This window comes from Salvelinus alpinus, chromosome 27, assembly GCF_045679555.1.
Source record: "Salvelinus alpinus chromosome 27, SLU_Salpinus.1, whole genome shotgun sequence".
In the NCBI taxonomy this organism is placed as follows: domain Eukaryota; kingdom Metazoa; phylum Chordata; class Actinopteri; order Salmoniformes; family Salmonidae; genus Salvelinus; species Salvelinus alpinus.
In genome coordinates this window covers 25537419-25557354 of record NC_092112.1, presented here as the reverse complement: position 1 = coordinate 25557354, position 19936 = coordinate 25537419, and the positions used below count along the sequence as shown (strand labels likewise).

General features: G+C 44.0%; 1 pseudogene; it reads right to left on the bottom strand.

The window, feature by feature from the left end:
• Positions 1–19936, bottom strand: part of LOC139555854 (laminin subunit alpha-2-like) — a 146923-nt pseudogene that overhangs the window by 114134 nt on the left and 12853 nt on the right.

Below are 19936 nucleotides of genomic sequence, written 5' to 3'. Positions count from 1 at the left end.
TTCAGCACCCATATCTACAAAAAAATAGACAGAAAAGTTGTTAACATTTCATGTTCACATATATTCCATCCGATTTCGTACGTACACTAGCTGAGATGGGACGTAAGAGGGGTCTATTAGTTTACCTCCACAAAATCCAGCAAACTCTGCTGCTGAGCCGGAGAGAGCCTCTTATATTTCTGTATCAGCATTGTGTCGTTGGGACTGTTGTCTTGATTCCATTTTTCCTTAGACGGACCCTGCTTCTCCTGGCCATTCCTCGTAACAACACATTTTCTTTTCCGACATTCTCGTTGCCAGTGACCAGAAATCCCGCAATAATGACATACAGCAGGTTTCTACTCTGCTGAACAAATAATGTTGTTGGTTTCACTCGGAACCTGCACAACTCTGATAACAGACGGTTTATTATGTTGATTGATGTCTCTGTACAGTAGTGACAACCTGTCGAGGATGTCACCGTAGTTTTGTTCTTCCCAGTCATTCGTTTTTTGCAAATCACCATGTATGGATTGCATCGGCTGATGAGTGACTGCCCCATTTTTGGAGGAATTGAGTGTATCTCATCTTCCATGTCAGGAAAGCCACTGTGTCTAACCTCTGCTCTAAATCTTTCTTCAATTCAACAAACGGTTCTTTCGGTTTTTGAACACATTTGGTTATCTCTCCCCAGTTGGTGGTTGCATTGGTCAGACCCTTAAGGAAAACATGTATGGCTCTCCATCCATCGGCCACATCTTGCTCTTCACCACCCACAGCTCTATAAACCTTTTCTTCAAGTGCACCATGTTCACTGATGTTCAAAACAAAGTCTAATAACTGTAACCCATCATAAGGACGTAAATTGTAGAGTTTTATATAACACTTCAAATGGTCCGTTTTCATACCCACTTCTCTGGGATGTTTCAAAGTTTTCGACCATTCATCCACCTGTTTTGGAGATGCTGATTTATGTGTCATTACGGTCACCGGAGGTTTGTCTTTACCACCTTTTACAGCCTGTGTTCTGATTGTCCTAAGACATTGTTCGTCACAGCTGTCAGTATCTATTGACTCAAAGCCAGCCAGTGCTAACCAGATGCTTGAAACCCAATCATCCTTGCGCAACTCAGCCTGCGGGTAAGGGTCCTCCACATGTTGGAGCCAAGTTTGGTTTTACGACCCTTGCCTGTAATTGTTGAATCCCTTCTTTCAAGGTTTTGATTTTTACACCAAGAGCTTTCAAACGTTCTTTATCTCTCTGCAATGTCCTGTCATGATTCTCCAGAAGGAATTTCTCATCCAGTTTTCTTACTTCGGCTAATACAGTTAAAGACCATTTTGTCTTTGTCAAGGAATTAGACATGACTGTAATTTTTTATTTTTTTTATTTATTATCTCTTGCCTACACTTCTCTACTTTGAAATGGTTCATCATAACAGTAGACAGTGAATTTAAAAAATTTTCATGCTCACATCTGGAGGAGCTGTCACGCCTTTTTCCAGAGTTGTTTTCTCACTTAAGAATGGCATTATATTAAGTTCAAAAGTTGTATAATATATATCTCTATGTTTATATACAGTTGAAGTCAGAAGTTTACATACACTTAGGTTGGAGTCATTAAAACTCGTCAGGCCGGACAGAGATGAGCATGGCAAAATTTGCATTGCAAAATTGCTACCTCGACACTTCTTGTGTCAGATTTCAATCGCTAACTAAACATGGGCAGGTATGATTTATGGATGCTTGATGCCCTCAGTGAGACTCTCTCCGTCTGCATACATACCACTCAGATACAGTATTTGGGTAAATTCCACATGTTTATTACAGCTGAAATCGGAAGTCTACATACACTTAGGTTGGAGTCATTAAAACTCGTTTTTCAACCACTCCACACATTTCTTGTTAACAATAGTTTTGGCAAGTCGGTTAGGACATCTACTTTGTGCATGGCACAAGTAATTTTTCCAACAATTGTTTACAGACAGATTATTTCACTTATAACTCACAGTATCACAATTCCAGTGGGTCAGAAGTTTACATACACAAAGTTGACTGTGCCTTTAAACAGCTTGGAAAATTCCAGATAATTATGTCCTGGCTTTAGAAGCTTCTGATAGGCTAATTGACACGATTTGAGTCAATTGGAGGTGTACCTAAGAATGTATTTCAAGGCCTACCTTCAAACCCAGTGGCTCTTTGCTTGACATCATGGGAAATCAAAAGAAATCTGCCAAGACCTCAGAAAAAATCTTGTAGACCTCCACAAGTCTGGTTAATCCTTGGGAGCAATTTACAAACGCCTGAAGGTACCACGTTCATCTGTACAAACAATAGTACACAAGTATAAACACCATGGGACGACACAGCCGTCATACCGCTCAGGAAGGAGACGCCTTCTGTCTCCTAGAGATGAACGTACTTTGGTGCGAAAAGTGCAAATCAATCCCAGAACAACAGCAAAGAGGAAACAGGTACAAAAGTATCTATATCCACAGTAAAACAAGTCCTATATCGACATAACCTGAAAGCCCACTCAGCAAGGAAGTAGCCACTGCTCCAAAACCGCCATAAAAAGACAGACTTCGGTTTGCAACTGCAAATGTGGACAAAGATCGTACTTCTTGGAGAAATGTCCTCTGGTCTGATGAAACAAAAATATAACTGTTTGGCCATAATGACCATCGTTATGTTTGGAGGAAAAAGGGGGAGGCTTGCAAGCCGAAGAACACCATCCCAACCGTGAAGCACGGGGGTGGCAGCATCATGTTATGGGTGTGCTTTGCTATAGGAGGGACTGGTGCACTTCACAAAATAGATGGCATAATGAGGAGGGAAAATGATGTGGATATATTGAAGCAACATCTCAAGACATCAGTCAGGAAGTTAAAGCTTGGTCGCAAATGGGTCTTCCAAATGGACAATGACCCCAAGCATACTTCCAAAGTTGTGGCAAAATGGCTTAAGGACAACAAAGGCAAGGTATTGGCGTGGTCATCACAAAGCCCTGACCTCAATCCTATAGAACATTTGTGGGCAGAACTAAAAAAGCGTGTGCGAGCAAGGAGGCCTTCAAACCTGACTCAGTTACACCAGCTCTGTCAGGAGGAATGGGCCAAAATTCACCCAACTTATTGTGGGAAGCTTGTGGAAGGATAACTGAAACGTTTGACCCAAGTTAAACAATTGAAAGGCAATGCTACCAAGTACTAATTGAGTGTATGTAAACTTCTGAGCTACTACGAATGTGATGAAAGAAATAAAAGTATTTAAATAAAAATATTTATATATATATATTTTAAGTACTCTTTTAAAGACTCAAACCTTTTCTGGATCACAAATTGTCTCTGTAGGGCCTGGCTACCCATAAAACATATGTTCACTTCAAGAAGCTTGTTCAAGACTTACATTAACCACACATTTAAAAAATTGCTACTCAACTAGCAATTCACTTCTACGCAACAAGAAGGTTCCATAAAAAGAACTCTAACATTTTAATAGAGGACTTGAACCCCTATAATAGAGAACAAAGACCAAGGCATCAAACCTTTTCATGGAGAACAAAGGAAGTCTGTAATAGAACAAAGGACTTATACATCATAGATACATATCACTCATTGCATGCACCTATTTTAACCTGATTTGGTTATTTTAAAATGATATTGGTCTAGACCCAGCAATTATGCCATCAATCAGGAGATTAAGAGTTGACTCCCTTGTGGGTTGCACTCAGCCTTCTCTCTTAATTCTGGATAAACACACAGTTGATATGTTTTCGGGTCACGGCACCAAATGTTAGCAATTTATGTTACTCTTCAATAACACAAACCCCAAAGCAAATCAGGGGGAGGAGAATAGGTTTATTTGAAGAGGACAAATCATAAAGGGAGGTAGATGGTCTCCACTGTCCTCAGTGATGCTCTCTCAGTGATTCTCTCCAGTGGTTCTCTCTCCACAGAACAAAGAAACAGCATGTAGTTTTATAACCCAGCCCTAGCCTGTGGTTGACCAATTAGAATTCCTTGCAATAAAACGAGCCAATGGCCAAATAACAAGTATCCTATTTCAGAAGACATATTCCTCCCATGACTCTAAACCATTAATCAATAATTCCCTATTACAGAAAAAACACAATTTCCATTGATCGTTAGTACTCTATTGACCCTCGTCCTCTTTACCTCTCGTACTCTGTCTCTGCATTGTGTATTTATCTTTGACATATTCTTACAAAGCCTACCACTTAATTATTGAGTTGGAGACGTGCATGGCCACGTAGTCATGGGTGAACAGTACAGGAGGGGGCCCCCGCACCCCTGTGGGGCTCCCGTGTTGATAATCACGTGGTGGAGGTGTTGTTGCTGTCCTTCACCACTTGGGGTAAGCCCATCAGGAAGTCCAGGACCCAGTTGCACAGGGAGGGGTTCAGACCCAGGGCCCCGAGCTTAGTGATGAGCTTGGAGGGCACTATGGTTTTGAAGGCTGCGCTATAGTTGATGAACAGCATTCTTACATAGGTATTTCTCTTGTCCAGGTGGGATAGAGCAGTGTGCAGTGCAATGGCGATTGTGTCATCCATGGATCTGTTGGGGTGGTATGCAAATTGTAGTGGGTCTAGGTTGTCGGGTAAGGTGGAGGTGAAATGGTCCTTAACACGCCTCTCAAAGCACTTCATGATGACAGAAGTGAGTGCTATGGGGCGAGAGTCATTTAGTTCAGTTACCTTTGCTTTCTTGGGTACAGGAGCAATGGTGGACATATTGATGCAAGTGGGGACAACATACTGGGATAGGGAGAGATTGAATATGTCCGTAAACACTCCAGCCAGCTGGTCTGCACATGTTCTGAGGACACGGCTTGGGATGGCATCTGGGCCGGCGGCCTAACGAGGGTTAACACACTTAAATTCCTTAATCATGTCAGCCACAGAGAACGAGAGCACACAGACCTCGTGAGCGGAGGGGGCCCGCTTCGGCGGCTCAATGTTGTTTTCCTTGAAGCGGGCGACGAAAGTGTTCAGCTGATCCGGGCGTGAGGTGTCGGTGTCCGCGACATGGTGGGCTTTCTCTTTATAATCCGTAATTGTTTGGAGTCCCAGCCACAGAAATCAATTTAATATACACCATCACAATAAATCAATTATTTATTTTAGCCAGGTCTAAAGAAACATTTTTATTTTCTTCAGAAGAACAGAATATGATTTGGCCTACTGTATTTTATCTGGCTATGTCATTGTCATTGGCTGCAGGCTTGTTCATTTAGCAGACAAGTACTGGTACTCGTAATCCCTGTATATACAGTGCGGAAAGTTCGGAAAGTATTCAGACCCCTTGACTTTTTCCACATTTTGTAACGTTACAGCCTTATTCTAAAATTGATTAAATTTTTATTTATTTAACCTTTATTTAACCAGGTAGGCAAATTGAGAACACGTTCTCATTTACAATTGCGACCTGGCCAAGATAAAGCAAAGCAGTTCGACACATACAACAACACATAGTTACACATGGAGTAAAACAAACATATAGTCAATAATACAGTGAAAAAAATAAATAAGTCTATATACAATGTGAGCAAGTGAGGTGAGATAAGGGAGGTGAAGGCAAACAAATATATGTATAAATAAATAAAAATATAAAAGGCCATGGAGGCGAAGTGAGTACAACACAGCAAGTAAAATAAAAACTAAAAAATAAATAAAAAAATAAATAAAAAATAAATAAAAATAAAACAATGGAATGGTTGGTTTGCAGTGGAAGAAAGTGCAAAGTAGAGACAGAAATAATGGGGTGCAAAGGAGCAAAATAAATTAATAAATAAATACAGTAGGTAAAGAGGTAGTTGTTTGGGCTAAATTGTAGATGGGTTATGTACAGGTGCAGTAATCTATGAGCTGCTCTGACAGCTGGTGCTTAAAGCTAGTGAGGGAGATAGGTGTTTCCAGTTTCAGAGATTTTTGTAGTTCGTTCCAGTCATTGGCAGCAGAGAACTGGAAGGAGAGGCGTCCAAAGGAAGAATTGGTTTTGGGGGTGACTAGAGAGATATACCTGCTGGAGCGCGTGCTACAGGTAGGTGCTGCTATGGTGACCAGCGAGCTGAGATAAGGGGGGACTTTACCTAGCAGGGTCTTGTAGATGACCTGGAACCAGTGGGTTTGGCGACGAGTATGAAGCGAGGGCCAGCCAACGAGAGTGTACAGGTCGCAGTGGTGGGTAGTATATGGGGCTTTGGTGACAAAACGGATGGCACTGTGATAGACTGCATCCAATTTATTGAGTAGGGTTTTGGAGGCTATTTTGTAAATGACATCACCGAAGTCGAGGATTGGTAGGATGGTCAGTTTTACAAGGGTATGTTTGGCAGCATGAGTAAAGGATGCTTTGTTGCGGAATAGGAAGCCAATTCTAGATTTGACTTTGGATTGGAGATGTTTGATGTGAGTCTGGAAGGAGAGTTTACAGTCTAACCAGACACCTAGGTATTTGTAGGTGTTCACATATTCTAAGTCAGAGCCGTCCAAAGTAGTGATGTTGGACAGGCGGGCAGGAGCAGGCAGTGATCGGTTGAAGAGCATGCATTTGGTTTTACTTGTATTTAAGAGCAGTTGGAGGCCACGGAAGGAGAGTTGTATGGCATTGAAGCTCGCCTGGAGGGTTGTTAACACAGTGTCAAAAGAAGGGCCAGAAGTATACAGAATAGTGTCGTCTGCGTAGAGGTGGATCAGAGAATCACCAGCAGCAAGAGCGACATCATTGATGTAAACAGAGAAGAGAGTCGGTCCAAGAATTGAACCCTGTGGCACCCCCATAGAGACTGCCAGAGGCCCGGACAACAGACCCTCCGATTTGACACACTGAACTCGATCAGAGAAGTAGTTGGTGAACCAGGCGAGGCAATCATTAGAGAAACCAAGGCTGTCGAGTCTGCCAATGAGGATGTGGTGATTGACAGAGTCAAAGGCCTTGGCCAGGTCAATGAATACGGCTGCACAGTATTGTTTCCTATCGATGGCGGTTACGATATCGTTTATGACCTTGAGCGTGGCTGAGGTGCACCCATGACCAGCTCTGAAACCAGATTGCATTGCGGAGAAGGTGTGGTGGGATTCGAAATGGTCGGTAATCTGTTTGTTGACTTGGCTTTCGAAGACCTTAGAAAGGCAGGGTAGGATAGATATAGGTCTGTAGCAGTTAGGGTCAAGGGTGTCCCCCCCTTTGAAGAGGGGGATAACCGCAGCTGCTTTCCAATCTTTGGGGATCTCAGACGACACGAAAGAGAGGTTGAAGAGGCTAGTAATAGGGGTGGCAACAATTTCAGCAGATAGTTTTAGAAAGAAAGGGTCCAGATTATCTAGCCCGGCTGATTTGTAAGGGTCCAGATTTTGCAGCTCATTTAGAACATCAGCTGACTGTATTTGGGAGAAAGAGAAATGGGGAAGGCTTGGGCGAGTAGCAGAGGGGAGGGCAGTGCTGTTGTCCGGGGTAGGGGTAGCCAGGTGGAAGGCATGGCCAGCCGTAGAAAAATGCTTATTGAAATTCTCAATTATAGTGGATTTGTCGGTGGTGACAGTGTTTCCTATCTTCAGAGCGGTTGGAAGCTGGGAGGAGGTGTTCTTATTCTCCATGGACTTTACGGTGTCCCAGAACTTTTTTGAATTTGTGTTGCAGGAAGCAAATTTCTGCTTGAAAAAGCTAGCCTTGGCTGTTCTAACTGCCTGTGTATATTGGTTTCTGGCTTCCCTGAAAAGTTGCATATCACGGGGGCTGTTCGATGCTAATGCAGAACGCCATAGGATGTTTTTCTGTTGGTTAAGGGCAGTCAGGTCCGGAGAGAACCAAGGGCTATATCTGTTCCTGGTTCTAAATTTCTTGAATGGGGCATGCTTATTCAAGATGGTGAGGAAGGCATTTTTAAAAAATGACCAGGCATCCTCTACTGACGGGATGAGATCAATATCCTTCCAGGATACCCCGGCCAGGTCGATTAGAAAGGCCTGCTCGCTGAAGTGTTTCAGGGAGCGTTTGACAGTGATGAGTGGAGGTCGTTTGACCGCTGACCCATTACGGATGCAGGCAATGAGGCAGTGATCGCTGAGATCTTGGTTGAAAACAGCAGAGGTGTATTTGGAGGGCAAGTTTGTTAGGATGATATCTATGAGGGTACCCGTGTTTACGGAATTGGGGTGGTACCTGGTAGGTTCATTTATAATTTGTGTGAGATTGAGGGCATCAAGCTTAGATTGTAGGGTGGCTGGGGTGTTGAGCATGTTCAAATGTAGGTCGCCTAGCAGCACGAGCTCTGAAGATAGATGGGGGGCAATCAGTTCACATATAGTGTCCAGAGCACAGCTGGGGGCAGAGGGTGGTCTATAGCAGGCGGCAACGGTGAGAGACTTGTTTTTAGAGAGGTGGATTTTTAAAAGTAGAAGTTCAAATTGTTTGGGAACAGACCTGGATAGTATAACAGAACTCTGCAGGCAGTCTTTGCAGTAGATTGCAACACCGCCCCCTTTGGCCGTTCTATCTTGTCTGAAAATCTTGTAATTGGGGATGAAAATGTCTGAATTTTTGGTGGTCTTTCTAAGCCAGGATTCAGACACGGCTAAAACATCCGGGTTGGCAGAGTGTGCTAAAGCAGTGAACAAAACAAACTTAGGGAGGAGGCTTCTAATGTTAACATGCATGAAGCCAAGGCTATTACGGTTACAGAAGTCATCAAAAGAGAGCGCCTGGGGAATAGGAGTGGAGCCAGGTACTGCAGGGCCTGGATTCACCTCTACATCACCAGAGGAACAGAGGAGGAGTAGGATAAGGGTACGGCTAAAAGCTATGAGAATTGGTCGCCTAGAGCTACTAGAGCAGAGAGTAAAAGGAGGTTTCTGGGGGCGATAAAATAGTTTAAAGGAATAATGTACAGACAAAGGTATGGTAGGATGTGAATACAGTGGAGGTAAACCTAGGTATTGAGTGATGATGAGAGAGATATTGTCTCTAGAAACATCATTGAAACCAGGTGATGTCATCGCATATGTGGGTGGTGGAACTGAGAGGTTGGATATGGTATAGAGAGCAGGGCTAGAATCTCTACAGTGAAATAAGCCAATAAACACTAACCAGAACAGCAATGGACAAGGCATATTTACATTAAGGAGAGGCATGCTAATCGAGTGATCAATAAGGGTCCAGTGAGTAGAGGTTGGTTGGGGTCGTGGCGATCCAGACAGCTGGCCGGGTATATGGCTATCGGTAGCAGCATAGGATGGAGGTCTGTTTGTAGATACCTCGTGCGTTTCCGTCGGTAGGTTAGTGGGGTTCCGTGTAGTGGGGTTCCGTGTGGTAGAGGGGATCAATCCAAATTGGCAAAATAGATATAGTGACCCAAGGAAAAAATAAAATAAATAAATAATAATAATAATAATAGTTGTCCAATATACTTGTTCAAATAGCAGCCGATAAGACAGCTAACGATTAGCGGGCCTCAGATGAGCGTTCAGGTAACGTCGGGACGGAGGTGCCAGTTGGATAAATCCCTCGGGCAGATAACGTCGGCAGTCAGTCGCGGCAGTCAGTCGTGAAGGCCCGGTGGGGTTCCGTATCTGCAGCAGCAACAAAAGAAACGGGTCCGGATGGTGATGGAACTCCTCAGCTGGCTAGCTCCAGAATGATTAGAGTTTGCTCCGGGGTCGACGTAAGCCAATAGTCACACGGTTTGCAGCTAGCTAGCTGCGAAATCAAGGTACAAGTGTCCAGAGCCTGCGGCTGGAATCCGGGGAAACTGAGAGAAAAAGAGTCCCGGAATGCTCCGGTCCGAGTCGCGTTGCACAAAAGTGCCGGTAGATTATCGAGCTAAAGGAATAGCTGATGACCACTAAACGTGGGCAGCTGAAACACCAACGCTAGCCAGCAAACCGGCTAATTTCGGGGCAGCTACAGATTAGCTTCTGGCTAGCTATCGGAGTAGCTTCTGGTTAGCTTTCAGGCTAGCTTCTGAATTAGCCCCTGGCTAGCTTCCACGATGGATTTTCAGATTGAGGTAAGTAATACTTTTTGTAATTGGTGAAGCGGGTTGCAGGAAAGCTTTTGCAGGAAAGCTTTTGTAGTTGAGTTCTTGGATAATAAAATAGATAAAAGATATGCGAAGAAAGGTGTAAATATATATATATACAGGACACGAACAATACGGAACAGAAAAAGACGTCTGAACTGCTAAGCCACCTTGGACGAGAGGAAATAGTTATAGTTTTTCCCCCTCACCAATCTACACACAATACCCCAGAATGTCAAAACAAAGACAGGTTTTTATATTTTGTTGCAAATTTATTAAAAAAACAACAGAAATATCACATTTAAATAAGTTTATTTTATTATTAACCCTTATTTTACCAGGTAAGTTGACTGAGAACACATTCTCATTTACAGCAACAACCTGGGGAATACTTACAGGGGAGAGGGATGAATGCGCCAATTGGAAGCTGGGGATGATTAGGTGGCCCTGATGGTATGGGGGCCAGATTGGGAATTTATCCAGGACACTGGGCTTTACACCCCTGTTCTTACAATAAGTGCCATGGGATATTTAGTGACCACAGAGAGTCAGGACACCCATTTAACATCCCATCCGAAAGACAGTACCCTACACAGGGCAATGTCCCCAATCATTGCCCTGGGGCATTGGGATATTTAGACCAGAGGAAAGGATGCCTCCTACTGGCCCTCCAACACCACCTCCAGTAGTATCTTGTCTCCCATCCAGGGACCAACCAGGACCAACCCTGCTTAGCTTCAGAAGCAAGCAAGCAGTGGGATGCAGTGTGGTATGCTGCTGGTGCCGTAAGAATTCAGATCCTTTACTCAGTACTTTGTTGAAGCACCTTTCGCAGTGATTACAGCCTCAAGTCTTCTTGGGTACAATGCTACAAGCTTGGCACACCTGTTTTGGGGGAGTTTCTCCCATTCTTCTCTGCAGATCCTCTCAAGCTCTGTCAGGCTAGATGGGGAGCGTTGCTGCACAGCTATTTTCAGATCTCTCTGGAGAGGTTCGATCGGGTTCAAGTCCGGGCTCTGGCGGGGCCACTCAAGGAACTTTCAGAGACTTGTCCCGAAACCACTCCTGTGTTGTCTTGGCTGTGTGCTTAGGGTCGTTGTCCTGATGGAAGGTAAACCTTCGCCCCAGTCTGAGGTCCTGAGTGGTTTGGAGTAGGTTATCATCAAGGATCTCTCTGTACTTTGCTCCGTTCATCTTTCCCTCGATCCTGACTAGTCTCCCAGTCTCCCAGTCCCATGATGCTGCCACCACCATGCTTCATCGTAGGGATGGTGACAAGTTTCCTCCAGATGTGATGCTTGGCATTCAGACCAGAGTTCAATCTCGGTTTCATCAGACCAGAGAATTTTGTTTCAATGGGCCCAGTCCTTTAGGTGTTTTTTGGTAAACTCCAAGCGGGCTGTCATGTGCCTTTTACTGAGGAGTGTCTTCCGTCTGGCCACTCTACCATAAAGGCCTGATTGGTGGACTGCTGCAGAGATAGCTGTCCTTCTCAAAGGTTCTCCCATCTCCACAGAGGAACTCTCAACACCCGTTGAATATGGCGTCAGTAAACGTTGGAAATAAAAGCGTAAATTGTTGCCAGCAGCACAGTTGCAGCCCCCACACTCTCGATAACGTAAAAACAGCCTAACCAGCTCTGCTAGGGTGAGTAAAATGGTCAGTGTGCTGTTCTCTCATTTGTGTCTGGAAGTAGCTAGCCAAAGTTAGCAAGTTAGCTTGGGTGCTTGACTGCTGTTGTTAGGACAGAACGCTCGGATCAACCCTTAAAGAGATGGGTGGAAAAGCTTAAGAGGGTGTGAACGATGTTGAATATGTGTAAACAAAGAAGAGCTCTCCAGTAGGTACCAAAACATTGAAAGGCCATTTTCTCAAAGGTGAGGTTACAAGTTTATCAACTTTCTAAGCAGCATTACTTCCCCATTGTTTTGCCAGAAGTTGTTTGTGTTTATGGACTCCTCAATTAGTGTTAGCTGCTTGCTGTTGTACTGTGCTTTTTTGGTTCTGAGTGTACATTTATAGAGTTTTAAAGTCTCACTGTAACGAAGCCACAATTCACCATTATTTGGGTCTCTGTGCTTTTGGATATTGTTCTAAGTTTTTTCTTTATAATTTTACAATCTGCATCAAACCAGTTGTCATCTGTGGTCTTTTTCTTCTTCTTTAAAAAAAAAATCTATTTCAGATGTGTGTCTTTTGCTGTTTGCCTGAATATATAGTTGATGTTTTTACTGCTGGATTGATGCCTTCTTTACTGTGAGTGAATGTGGTATCCAGAAAGTTATCTAAGAGCGTTTGGATATTTTTGTTACCGGTTGCTTTCTGGTATTCTTCTGTGCTGTTTTGGGCCCATCTGTATGAATTCCGGATGTTGTACAGCTTACTGGGCTGTAAATGTGTGGTTGTTTCCATGTCTGTTCTTTTGAGGAACAAGGCAATTTGGCTGTGATCAGACAGAGGTGTTAGTGGCTTGACAGTGAATGAGCTGAGAGAGAAAGTGTCAATGTCTGTAATCATATGTAATCACTGTGCTGTGGCCAAGAGGTGAGCAGTAGGTGAATCTTCCCAAAGAGTAACCTACCATTGACAAAGTACAGACCCAGGCTTCAACAGAGCTGCAACAGATCCCTTCCGTTTTTGTTGATGGTGCTGTCACTGTTGTTTCTATGGGGGAGATTAAAGCAGTTAGAAACAGTATGGCCTGTAATAAAGCTGTCCCCTCTTGTGCTCGTTAGATCAGGTAGTGTTCCTGCGCGCATTTGTGTCCCCACAGATGAGAATATTTCCCTGGGCCTGGAAATGGCACGTCTCTTCCTCAAGGGTGAGGAAGATCTCCTCTGAGTAATATGGGGATTCTGAGGGGGATATATATATTGGGTGGGGAAGATCTCCTCTGAGTAATATGGGGATTCTGAGGGGGGGATATATATTGTGTGAGGAAGATCTCCTCTGAGTAATATGGGGATTCTGAGGGGGATATATATATTGCGCAAAGGAACACATCTTATTCTGTCAGTACAAGTTATTTTTTCAGTTTTAACCAAATGTGATATTTAACCATTTTGAGGGGATCAATTAGATTTTGTAGCTCGGATTTGTACCAAATGATCAATCCTCCAGAGTCTCTGCCTCTATGACAGAGCTGTGTTTCTGTGATGGCACAAATACCTCTTTGTAGCCTGTGGGACAGTGAATAACAATGTCTGCCTTACACCATGTCTCCTGCAGAATGATGATGTCAACATCTTTAAGATTTTAGTTGAACTCCAGTGCTAAACTCTTCAGTCTAAAGGTTGATGAGTTTAGGCCCTGAATGTTACACGCTAACTGATAGGGATTTCATGTTGCAAAAAGAAAGAATAGCACAGTCAGAAATACAATAACTACTAACTATTAAGTTGTTAAGAGTGAGATAAACAGGATAACAGCAAAATAAATTATGTTCTCTCTATATATATATACTGTATATATATATATTCCCCATTGAACAAGTAAACTTTTAGTACAATAGGTGTGTGTGTGTGTGCATGCATGGGTCCGTGTGTGTGTGTGTGCGTGTTTAGTGCAGATGTATTGGAGGAGCTGTTTAATCTCACTCAATCCTACAGGGTTCTCCTGTCCTCTGACGACCTCTGCGTAGCTGCGCTGGTTCTGCTGTTGGGCCCTGTGGAGTGGAGGGGGGCCAGGTCGGGCCGGGGGGGCTTCCTCTCTGGTCTGGTAGAGGTGGTGGTCTGGGGTTGTAGGCTGGGTGGGGCCTTGAGGGGGCCTGTGGGTCTTTGGTGGTGCAATGGTCTGGTAGGGGTCTCTGGGTGGTCCTCTGTCCAGTGCGGCATGGGGTGTTTGTCTACCAAGTCCTTTAGAGACTTGGCAAACATCCCTACTGTCTGCTTCCTCAGGTGGGAGTGGTTGTGCAGATTCTCTGGGGTGATGAGCAACGTGCACGTTTGGGAGTAGGCTACACCCCCTGGTGATGTCAGCGTTGACACTCACTCCAGAGTTCTCTCTCTCTCTCTCTCTCTCTCTCTCTCTCTCTCTCTCTCTCTCTCTCTCTCTCTCTCTCTCTCTCTCTCTCTCTCTCTCTCTCTCTCTCTCTCTCTCTCTCTCTCTCTCTCTCTCTCTCTCTCTCATTAAGTGGGAGTTTCAGTAGCATCTGACTCAGCTGGAGACACAACGAAATGCAATATTTGACTGCACATCCTCCCCCCAGCTCAATAATTAGACCAATAGAGAGCAAAGTTCACCAGTGCTCCTTGACATCCCTGCGGTGAGATGGTATAATTGGCTAGTGAAAGAGTGAAACTTGCCCAGGGTATGACATGTGTATGACATGAGTGTGCACAATAGCAGTGGAGGAAGTAGCCGGCTAACTTGAACACAAAATGATAAGTCAAATTCTATGCTGGAGCAATTAGTGAGAAGAACTTGAGGGGACTCGGAGCTGTTGGCCCTACGAAGGCATAAAGCATCGCGCTGATGTGTCCACCCCTGACACTGAATGGATTGGTTCTGGTGGTGTGGGAGGATAGGAAGAAGGGAGGATTATTATTGTTTTTAAACATGTGCATGCTTTTCCCTCAGACAAAACAAAAGCTGATTCAAAAGGGGTGTGGCAGATTTTTTAACTCTTCCGCGAGGGACTCAAGTAGGATACGGAAGACTATCCTCGATGAAAGGTGGCTATCGAGGAAGGGAAGACACTGTTCCGTTCGCCTACCAACAAATTGACATTTCCTCGACCATTCATCGGTTTCCGGGTAACAGAGGAGTGAAGACAGAAGAGAGAGGGTGGAGGATGGACTTTTGCCCTAATGAGAAAAGGCCAGAGAGATGGGGGTGGAGGAGGAGAGAGTGGCCTACCTTGCAGACACAGGGCAGATGGCAGGGGTCCTTGTTTAGGCTTCCATCTAGACTGCAGTTACAGCGGACACAGTTGGGGTAGCCACTGTAGCCGAAAGCACACCTGTCACACTGTTGTCCCCCATAACCCTGCTTACAGTGGCAGGATCCAGCCGTGAGGTCTGTGGGACCAGACAGGGGGAGAGGCTTCAGCAATAAACATATGGCAGCTAGATCAGCGTAGAGAGGAGAACTGTTCTGGGTGGTTAAGTAGTAGCATACCTCCTTCAGCCTGGGACTGTTCTGGGACACATGCTGGGGAGCCTGCTGGGTCACAGGAGCATGGCTGACACGGGTCTAAGCTATCTGGACTCACCTGGAGGGAACAGGGGAGCAGGAGACTCAGGCCAGGAAAAACTTTCAACCCTAGTCACGATACAAAGCTATAGATACAAAGTGAGATCGCTATTTAGTATTCACTAATATGCGCTTCAGTCATTGCTTGGATCCTAGTCAACTGGGATCAACAGTACCAGTACATACCCCAGTGGTTCTGTAGTAGCCATCAGCACAGGTCTGGCATATACCACGGCTATGACAAAAATGTATTTTTACTGCTCTAATTAGGTTGGAAACCTGTTTATAATAGCAATAAGGCACCTCAGGGGTTTGTGGTATATGGCCAATATACCACAACTAAGGCCTGTATCGAGAACAGCCCTTAGCTGTGGTATATTGGCCATATACCACACCCCCTCGGGCCTTAATGCTTAAGTTAATCACTGTGTGGTCTTACTCTCACAGGCGTGATGAGTTAGGAAGGTCCCAGCCATCCAGGGTTTTTGCTTGTAGCGGGGGCAACAGCGGTCACAGCTCTCCCCAAACGTGTTGTGTTCACACTCACAACTGAATTTCTGACAGTGGATCAAATGAAGCCATGTTACAGTGTCATCGTCACTGAAGGAAATACTCAGATATTTTCACCCAAGAGACAACTGGAGCACACTTCACATGAGGGCTGCAGGTTAAAAAGTATTGTGTTTCCCTTTGATATTACTATCAAACGGTACATGAACTGTGCCCATGGAGAGAAAATCTAGCTCACTGTATGATTACAATGTAGAGAAGGGGCCATAGAGAATGTAAGTTGACTGACATACCTTGGTCTAGTTGTTCAGGGGACAGGCTTTAGCATGATCATAGCAGTTACACATCCCTCCAACTGAAATGTCTTTGATAGAGTAGTAATACTGGAAATACAAACAAAAAGGAAACAAGTTGAGAAAAATGGAGATCACTGGCATGAATATTTCTATCATATACTGGCTACTTCTACAAAGCTACAGCACAGCCTAGTTTATTCAAAGACACTCATTGGTATTCAGTGTTTATTTCTGAGAGTGAGAGATAATTTCATCCACAATTTCATAATTTATGTCCCTTTGGTATGACTAAATTGAACAGTATTTTGTAAATGATAAATTCCTCGCTCAATATAAGCCCTGCAATCTGTCCGGTAATTATGTGTCACACAGGAGCTCACTGGGTGACTGATTGTGTAGGCCAAAGTCAACACATGATGAGGTGGATGTTGCTCAGAAAGGAACAGATTTCTTAATTATAGCCATTTTTAATTAAGACCCATCTGTCTGGTGAGCGCAATGTAATCAACATGCCGCCATGGCCATTTCACCAATGGTGCTGGGTAGAAAGGAATACAGTAGCGGCTCACAGATGGAATACATGATGCTATATGAAAGTGATCGTGATGCGTGGTCATCAACACGTTGCTTCTTTCTTACCCGCCTGGTCACGATTGGGTCGACATCGCGGGGATCGTTTAAGGCCAGGGTCATGAGGTTGGCATTGAGGGTTCTGATTCGCTGGAACTGTAGGCGGATGTAGCGTGCAGAGGTGAAGTTCAGTAAGGTCGGGGAGGAGTCATCGGCACTCGGCCTTCCATTGATCAGAGAGGTGTGGATCTATGCCCCAGGTGCAAATTGTGAGAAACAAAGCACCAAATGGTATGGATTCTTCGTAAGTTATACAGGAAATGGGAGATCTTTAGTGACCTCTATTCAAGCTTTTCCTACACATATTTAACAAATACTGAATTCAATCTCTACTCAGCAAATCCATAAAACAGCCCCATAACAACATTTACAGCACTCCATTGCTGTGGTAAGAATTAAATACATTATTAATGGACCTAGTAAGAAAAAAAGTGATTTGGTTGCAGCTATGAAGGGTTAACCGTGTCTGGTTGCTAATTAAGGCTGTGTGGTTAGCTTGGTTGTTTTTGAAGATGTCGGAGAGAGTGACATTTCAATATAAGATCTGCGATGCTTTGACACCCGCCTACGACTCATTAGGATTTCGCTGTGATCACGCTTTACACTTTCTGTCACTATCTAAAAGGAGCCGGCTGACAGGAGCTCCTGATTGTCTGAGCAGAGCTGGGGGTGCGGGTGGGGGAGGGGGGGGGGGGGGGGGGTTGGTGGCTATGGACTGTACTGCTTCATTACTGTCAGTGAGAGCAGACTGTGCGATCAGTTCTCACAATTAAAAGGAGTTGCTCCGATACACAGCTGATCAAGGCAATGTTGCTGTTTGTGGAGTGAGCGTGTGTTGATGTGTGTGTATGCATTTGTGTATTCTTATTTGTGTGAGGTAGGCTTTCCTTATCCAGATCCTCAATGAAAACAAATATGGAAACCAGCACACCAGGAAATAAAACGTGCCATGTGCCTAGACTGTATGCCTAACTTGTAAACAAGATGTATAATGTTAAGGCAGCTGTGTTGATCACAACTTAAATCACGAAATGTACATTTCATTGTGAGAAGCTGGTGAGTGACTTCAAAGCTGACTGATGTAATTTAATTAAACCACCACAGCACTTAAATACTAATGTAGCTGGCAATCAAATGTTAGCAGCAAATGGCTTCCATACATGTCCATTGAAGCAAGTGAATAAATGTGCTGGTGGTCTTATTTCATGTGGGCCATGGTTGAATCTAATATACTACAGTTAAATGGAATCAAAGTTCTATGTTGTACATTTGAATTGAAATTGGATTGCAATTTGAAGTGTTCAACAAACATAATCATATCTACTTTAAAAATGAGTCCCTGTAGCTCCCGAGTGGCGCAGCGGTCTAAGGCATTGCATCTAGAGGCGTCACTACAGACCCTTGTTCGATTCCGGGCTGTATCACAACCGACCTTGATTGGGAGTCCCATAGGGCAGCGCACAATTAGCCCAGCGTCGTCCGGGTAAGGATTTGACCGGGATAGGCTGTCATTGTAAATAAGAATTTGTTCTTAACTGACTTGCCTAGTTAAATAAAGGATAAATAAAAGTAGCTGTTACGCCACTGCTGACCCCTATGCCCTTTCAGTGATGCTATATGCTATATGCTGACCCTTGACCCCTCCATTCTCCAGGGGTTGGATTTTGGAGTAGAAAGAGGTGCAGATGACCTCATCGTCGCGGGTGTAAGATGGCGGTCCGGTGCATGGCAGAATGTTGAAACGGGTGAGGCACTTGGTGTCCGTGATGGCGTAGTACTGCCAAGGGGGTAAAGGTCACCCCGTCCAGAGAACGCTCCAGCGCCCAGTTACCTGGCCTGGGGGAGTTGGCAGCCTTCAGGATCATATATGCTATCTGGTACACCTTAGAGGGAAATAGAATTCAGATATAACTCAGAAACTTAGCTTAAAAAATGTATTGAATCTTGAAAGTCCATCCATTTTTTAGGTATTCTTTTTTGTAACTTTCTTTTGTAAATATTTATATCTTATTTTAAATATATAAATATATTTTTATTGTTTATTATTTTCTTTTGAAAGTCCTTCCTTTGTGTCCTGTGAATGTATTGACCCCGAGATTCATATGATAAGTTTCATATTCAGGTTAAGAAAACACATCTGCTCGTTCAATACGACACTGACACATTCATAGACAAGTGTAAGTCAGCTCAGTCATGTTTGATAGGAAAACCAGAGACACTAAAATAAACAATCCTGTCAGGGAGCATGGTCAAGATTATCCTTATGAAGTCTCCACTCCTGTACGTATTCTCTACAATATGGAGTCCTTTCTTTGACGTTTCCAATGGAAAAACTTATGTACATGCTTTATCTCCGTACTGGTACATTCAGAGACCCTCTGGTCTGCCCTCAGGTACTCCACCACTGAATAGCTGAAAAGACTAGAACATGGAAATAAAAGACTGGATCATGGGAATACGTACAGTACTGTACCCTCGAAGGACACGTGAATTTCATCAAGCAGTAAATGACAAAACACACAGCTCTTTTGTCGCTGACTTCTTCAAGTTAACATGTCTCCCAATGACTAAACGACCATGGCACAATCAACATAAAAAATTACTCACGGTTTGCCTTTCATCTACAGTAGATAACGGTGTAGCGTTTCGGTGTTTACAATAGAGAGAGCGCCACTCAACCCAGTACTCATCCCCTGCACTGAAACCCAATAGGATTCTGTCCAGGTAGCAGGGGAAATCTCATAAAGCCTCATTGTTTCCTTGATTCAGATGAAGCAGGAAAACAGGAAGGCTGGCTGATGGTGTCCTCACACAGCGTAAGGGGTAGGTAGGGGGGATGTTTTCCTTAATGTGATGATTAAAGGGGAGCAGTGGAGTCTGGAGAGAAGGAGAAACGAGAGCTCTTAAGTTTGCAGGGCAGAGCGTGACCTGTTAACCACGGTCTAAAACGAAAGTGTTGGAGTCACAACATGACCGTGTGGATTCCAAGCCAGGACTAGTTTTGAGCTACCAGCCCGGTGACATCAGTGACAATAGAGTCAACGCCTGCTTGGCTGTAATTCTTTGCTCCTACTTACTAAGCTCTAAGCATTAGTCACATTGACAGCCTTTGAAACAGTTGTGGGTAATTTTAAACACAGCAACAACAACAACAAAAATCGGCCGATTTGGGAGATATTTGTTTGTTTGCACATATTCTTTGTTTTGATCAAAAATTAAGTCAGAGGAGGTTTGCTGTTCCTAAAAATCTGCAGTCGCTATAAAGAATCTGAATGTAGAGCATACAT